The sequence below is a fragment of the Chiloscyllium plagiosum genome, chromosome 47 (assembly GCF_004010195.1).
Source record: "Chiloscyllium plagiosum isolate BGI_BamShark_2017 chromosome 47, ASM401019v2, whole genome shotgun sequence".
NCBI classification, from domain to species: Eukaryota; Metazoa; Chordata; class Chondrichthyes; order Orectolobiformes; family Hemiscylliidae; genus Chiloscyllium; species Chiloscyllium plagiosum.
In genome coordinates this window covers 6,254,477-6,261,085 of record NC_057756.1, presented here as the reverse complement: position 1 = coordinate 6,261,085, position 6,609 = coordinate 6,254,477, and positions in this window count along the sequence as shown.

The window sequence follows — 6,609 nt, the reverse complement described above, 5'->3', positions numbered from 1 at the left end:
TTAGGTAAAGGGGCAGTACAACGAGATCTAGGTGTTCTTGTACATCAGTCAATGAAGGTAAGCATGCAGGTACAGCGGGTAGTGAAGAAGGCTAATAGCATGCTGGCCTTCATAACAAGAGTGATTGAGTATAGAAGCAAAGAGGTTCTTGTGCAGCTGTACAGGGCCCTGGTGAGACCACACCTGGAGTATTGTGTGCAGTTCTGGTCTCCAAATTTGAGGAAAGACATTCTGGCTATTGAGGGAGTGTAGCGTAGGTTCACGAGGTCAATTCCTGGAATGGCAGGATTACCTTACACTGAAAGACTGAAGCGACTGGACTTGTATGAAAGGATTGGACCCTCTGGCAGTAGGAAACATCTTTCCACTGATGGGTGAGTGCCGAACCAGAGGACACAGCTTAAAAATATGGGGTAGACCATTTAGGACAGAGATGAGGAGAAACTTCTTCACCCAGAGAGTGGTAGCTTTGTGGAATGTTCTGCCCCAGAGGGCAGTGGAGGCCCACTCTCTGGATTCATTTAAGAAAGAGTTGGATAGAGCTCTCAAAGATAGTGGAATCGGGGTTATGGAGATAAGGCAGGAAGAGGATACTGATTAGGAATGATCAGCCATGATCATATTGAATGGCAGTGCAGGCTCGAAGGGCTGAATGGCCTACTCCTGCACCTATTGTCTATTGTCTATTGTCTATTGTCTAGTACTGAAGTTTGCACATCTTTCTGGTAGAATCCGCTTAGTCCCAAAAATCAAAGCACCTTTTTCTTTGAGGATGGTCATGGAAATTCGTCAATGGCCTTTGTCTTCACGTTCCTTGGAGGCAACCTTCCATGACAGATGTTATGTCCCAACAATGTCACCTCTGACTTCGTAAATTCTGTTTTGTTAAGTTTATTACCAGTTTTGATTCTCGTAGTCATTCAAAGAGCTCTGCCAACTGTACTCATTAAGTATCACTTCATCATCCAGATAGACTGCAAAGTTTGTTAATCCAGCCACAACTCTGTTCATGAGTCTTTAGAATGTAGCTGGTGCATTCTTCGTTCAAAAGGACATCACTTTGAATTGAGAGAGCCCATTTGGGGTTACAAATGCAGAAGCTTCCTGCATTTTCTCTGATAAAGATACCTGTCAATAACCACGCAGTAAGTCCAACTTCATGATGTAAGTGGCTTGAAAAAAATTCTTTCCAGTCGTCCAATCTTGGTATTGGATAGGAATTCAGTTTTGACCTTCTTATAGTCCTCACAAAATTGTTGAGTCACATCAGATTTGGAAACTAACATGAATGGTGAACTCCACTCACTCTGACTCGGTTCAATGATATCTTCATTGAGCATTGCATCCCCTTCCTTCTGGACCTGTGTGGCTTTGAAAGGATTTGAAAGGGTGTTGTTTTATTGGAAAAGAATTCCCTACTTCCACCTCATGCACAAAAATATCAGTCCTGTCCATCTTATTCCTGCATATGTCCTCAGACTGTTGCAACAAACTTTTCAACTGAGTCCTTTGCTCCTGCGACAGATAGTTCACAAACCTATCCCACTCCTCAATGACTTCCTCATTATTTAATGTACTTTGAGGCACATCATACACCACAACATCTGGATTTGATTCCTTAATTTGCGTGGCAATAACTAACACCTGTTTCTCCAGTTCCCTGTCTCTATTATAGTAACATTTCAACACATTTACATGACATACCTGACACAAGTTTTTCTATTTGGTGTCTTTACCAGATAGCTTACCTGGCAACCTTTTTCTTAATTTGAGAGGGACCACAAAAACTAGCATTCAAGGGATCTGCTACCACTGGGAACAACAGTAGTCTGTCATCTCCACAGGAAAATATCTGAAATTTAGAGTTTTTATCTGCCACCTTCTTCATTCTGTGCTGTACTCTCTTCAAGTGATGTTTAGTTTACTAGCCTACCCAATTTAATCTCTTCCTCACCTCACATAAATAATCCAAGTGTGAAATCTCCGACTTCGGTCCTATCAATTTTCCTAAAATTAGTTTCAAAGGCCCTCTCACGTCATATCGAATATTACCTCAAAGGGAGTAAACTCAGTAGATTTGTTTGGGGCATCTGTAATGACAGACAATACAAATGGGATACCTTTATCCCAATCATTTGAGTAATCATGACAGTATGCTTTTAACATAGTCTTCGGGGTCTGCTATCACATTTCCAAAGCTCCCTGGGATTCAGCATAGTGCACACTTCCTTTAAATTGCTGTTTGCCTAAGCTTCCTTATAAACAGCCTGGCAGTAAAATTAGACCCTTGGTCTGACTAATCTCTCTGGGTAGCTAATAGCGGGGAAAGAAAGCTATCAACTCCTCCACCAGCCTTTTTGTCTTAATGCCCCATAATGGAATTGCCTCTGGAGGTCTGTGAGACATATCCATTATGTTTAGCAAGTACTAGTTCCCACTTTTACTTTTAGGGAGGGGGCTACACAATCAATCATAACCCGCGTGGAATGCAGGAATTGGCAGTAAAGGTGCTGGTTTTATTACAATCTATGGCTTACTTGCCAGTTTAACCACATCCCTGTGCAGTCCAGCCTAATAGAAGTACTTTTGTGCCTTTGCCCGAGTTTTCCTCACTGCCGAGGTAACCTTCTTATGGTAATTCATGTGCTCCACATAATACTTCCAATAATAATCAGTACACAATTGCCGATTGTATACTGGCAACACAATCTGGTACATTTTGCCCATTTCTCCTCTGCACTAACCTGCTGTAGTTTCTATTTTCATCTTCGTTTTTTTTAACATAATAACAATCAGGAATACATTCTCATTCATTTTCTAAGTATGCATCTACACGCACACACACACACATATATAAATATATGTGTGTGTGTGTGTGTGTGTAGAGCAGTGGATGTGGTGTTGGTGGACTTCAGCAAGGCTTTTGATAAAGTTCCCTATGATAGGCTCATTCATAAAGTCAGGAAGTATGGGATACAGGGAGATTTGGCTATTTGGATTCAGAATTTGTTGGCTGACAGAAAGCAGAGAGTGGTTGTAGATGGAAAGAATTCTGCCTGCAAGTCAGTGTTGAGTGGGGTCCTGCAGGGCTCTGTTCTTGGGCCTCTGTTCTTTGTAGTTTTTATAAATGACTTGGATGGGGAGGTTGAAGGGTGGGTTAGTAAATTTGCAGATGCCACAAAGGTTGGAGGTGCCGTTGATAGTATTGAGGGCTCTTGTAGGCTGCAGCGCAACATAGACAGGAGCTGGGCTGAGAAATGGCAAATGGAGTTCAACCTGGATAAACGCAAAGTAATGCATTTTGGAAAGTCAAACTCAAATGCTGAATATAAGATTAAGGACAGGATTCTTGGCTGTGTGGAGGAGCAGAGGGATCTGGGTGTTCAAGTACATATTTCCCTCAAAGTTGCCACCCAAGTAGATAAGGTTGTTAAGAAAGCATATGGTGTTTTGACTTTCATTAACAAGGGATCGAGTTTAAGAGCCACGAGGTTTTGCTGCAGCCCTGCAAGTCTCTGGTGAGACCACACTCAGAATATTCTGTCCGGTTCTGGTTGTCCTACTATAGGAAAGATACGGAGGCTTTGGAGAGGATGAAAAGAAGGTTTACCAGGATGTTGCCTGGACTGGAGGGCTTGCCTTATGAAGATAAGTTGACTAAGCTTGGACTTTTCTCTCTGGAGAGAAGGAGGAAAAGAGGTGACCTGGTCGAGGTATACAAGATAATGAGAGGATAGCGTCAATAGTTAGAGACTTTTCCCCAGGGTAGGATTGACTGCCACAAGGGGTCATAGTTTTCAGATATTAGGAGAAAGGTATAGAGGGGACGTCAGAGGAAGGTTCTTTATGCAGAGAGCTGTGAATGCATGGAATGCGTTGCCAGTGTGGTGGTGGTGGAAGCAGAGTGAGCAGGGGCATGCACATGGATAGCAGTGAATTGAGGGGTGCGTAGGTTAAGTTTTTTTAGTTTACATTAGGATTAATCCTCAGAACAATATTGTGGGCCAAAGGGCCTGTTCTGCGCTGTACCTTTCTATTTCGATTGTCTTGTCTTTCTGTTGTAATTCCATTAGCTTTTCAGAACTAAACACTTCTGCCTGACCTGATACCTCTTCAAGTTTTTCCTGCACCATTACATCAAGCAGGGTGTCAGCTTATTGAACCACAACTTCTTAGTGGGTGGCACGGTGGCTCAGTGCTTAGCACTATTGCCTCACAGCGCCAGAGACCTGCGTTCAATTCCCACCTCGGGCAGCCATCTGTGTGCAGTTTGCACATTCTCCCCGTGTCTGCGTGGGTTTTCTCCGGTTTCTTCCCACAGTCCAAAGATGTGCAAGTTAGGTGAATTGGCTGTGCTAAATTGCCCGTAATGTTAGGTGAAGGGGTAAATGTAGGGGGATGGGTTGCTGTTCAGAGGGTTTGTGTGGACTTGTTGGGCCGAAGGGCCTGTTTTCACACTGGAAGTAATCTAGTCTAATCCTTTATCTTTCTCCTTAATTTTTTTGCTTCTTGCTGTGACTTATGACAGGAGGATCTTGTTGCTACACTATCTGTAAAAAAAAAGGGTATTTTTCTTTGAATTCCTCAGTTCCCTGGTCTTCCTTTGGCTTCTTTTGACCAGGATCCCACCATGGATCCTGCTAAATTATTCCCAAGAACAAACTGTATCCCTGGAATTGACACGCTGTCAATCACTCCCACTGTTACTTTGGCACTCCGGCCGAAGGGCCTGTTTTCACACTGTAAGTAATCTAGTCTAATCCTTCACCTTTCTCCTTAATTTTTTGCTTCTTGCTGTGACTTATGACAGGAGGATGTTGTTGCTACACTATCTGTAAAAAAAAAAGGGTATTTTTCTTTGAATTCCTCAGTTCCCTGGTCTTCCTTTGGCTTCTTTTGACCAGGATCCCACCATGGATCCTGCTAAATTATTCCCAAGAACAAACTATATCCCTGGAACTGACACGCTGTCAATCACTCCCACTGTTACTTTGGCACTCCAACCTGATTTTACACAGGGGATCTTTAAATTTCTGTCCATCTGTTCCACAAATTTCCACTCTCGGGTAACAAAGTGCATCTCCTGCTATTACCTCCCGGATCTCTCAAAATTGTAACTTCTTTCCCTTCCCCTCCCCTCCGTTCTTCCTTTACACACAGTGGTGAAGTCTTTATCGAGATCAGGCGCTAACTCAATTCCCCTGCACTCTTCTTTTCCCAGTGTCCTTCTTTAACCACTGGCACTGTAATTTTCTGTGTCCGATTCCATTACAGTGAAAGCACCTGAGGCTGTTCACTTTCACCTATCTGGGTTTCCTTTTTCACTTGTGGTAAGCCATTTCAAGTGTGCTTGACCTTTTGTTTTGTAGTGAAAAATCTCCCCTTCTCACAATTTCTATCCTTCACAGGATGAAATTCCTGTTGGAATCTAAATTTCATTCTATGCACCAATGCACAATCATCTGCCATCTCTGCTGCACTTCTCACTTCTTGAATTTTCTGTTTATCCACATGAATTCTTATCTCTCGAAGTGAGTTTTTAAAATCCTTCAGCAGAATAATCTCTCTTAGAGCCTTATCGGTTTTATCTATTTTTAAGGCCCACATCCAACTGTCAAAATTACTATGCTTAATTCTTTCGAAGTCAGCCTAAGTCTGACCTGGTTCTTTTTTGTTTCTGACCCTCTGTTTATATGCTTCTGGTACTAATTCATAAGCGCTCAAAATAGCCTTTTTGACATCTGCATACCCCTTCACTCCTCATCTGAACAGCACTGCTAATATCTCACTAGCTCTGCCTGCCAACTTAATCTGAACTAGCTTCTGGCCACTCAATTTGCCTAGCAAATCTTTCAAATGAAATAAAGAAGGCTTTGATATCTTACTCATCAAAATGCAACAATGTTTTTATATATTTGTATACATCACTACCCTCTGTCTTAATCTCCATCCTGTTAACACGACTTTCCTGACTAATTTGCCATTTCTGAAGTTCAGATTCTCCCTCTCTCGTTCTTTTTGCTCAGCTAAGCATCTTCTCTCCCTTTTTTTCTAACCCTCTCTTTATTTTCTCTCTCTCTTTCAACTCCTCGAACATGGCTCTTATTTCCCTTTCTTTATCTACTAGCTCTATTTGCCTAAATTGCAATTTAAGTTTTTCTAACTACTACACTTGTTTGTTTTCTGATATACCTAAGTGCTTGACCAACCCATTATAATTTCAGCCTTCCTTTTGTCCCTGGTTAAATCCAATTTCAACCTATTTGCTAATTCTAAAAGTATGCCCTTCCTCTGTCTTTCTAAAATTTCTTGGCAAAATTGGGAAGCATCTTCAAGCCCTAGAACTGTTTAGCAATGTTAAGAGCCATTCCCCTCACTTTTAATTCAACCAACCACAAGTAACTGAAATTAATCAAATTGCCCCATTTACTTTTTATTTAAAGACCTGGGACACTGATCAGCAAGTGTTTAAATCAGCTGGGACCTCTTGTACACCGTGGGCGGCATGGTGACACAGTGGTTAGCACTGCTGCCTCACAGCGCCAGAGACCCGGGTTCAATTCCCACCTCAGGCGACTGACTGTGTGGAGTTTGCACGTTCTCCCCGTG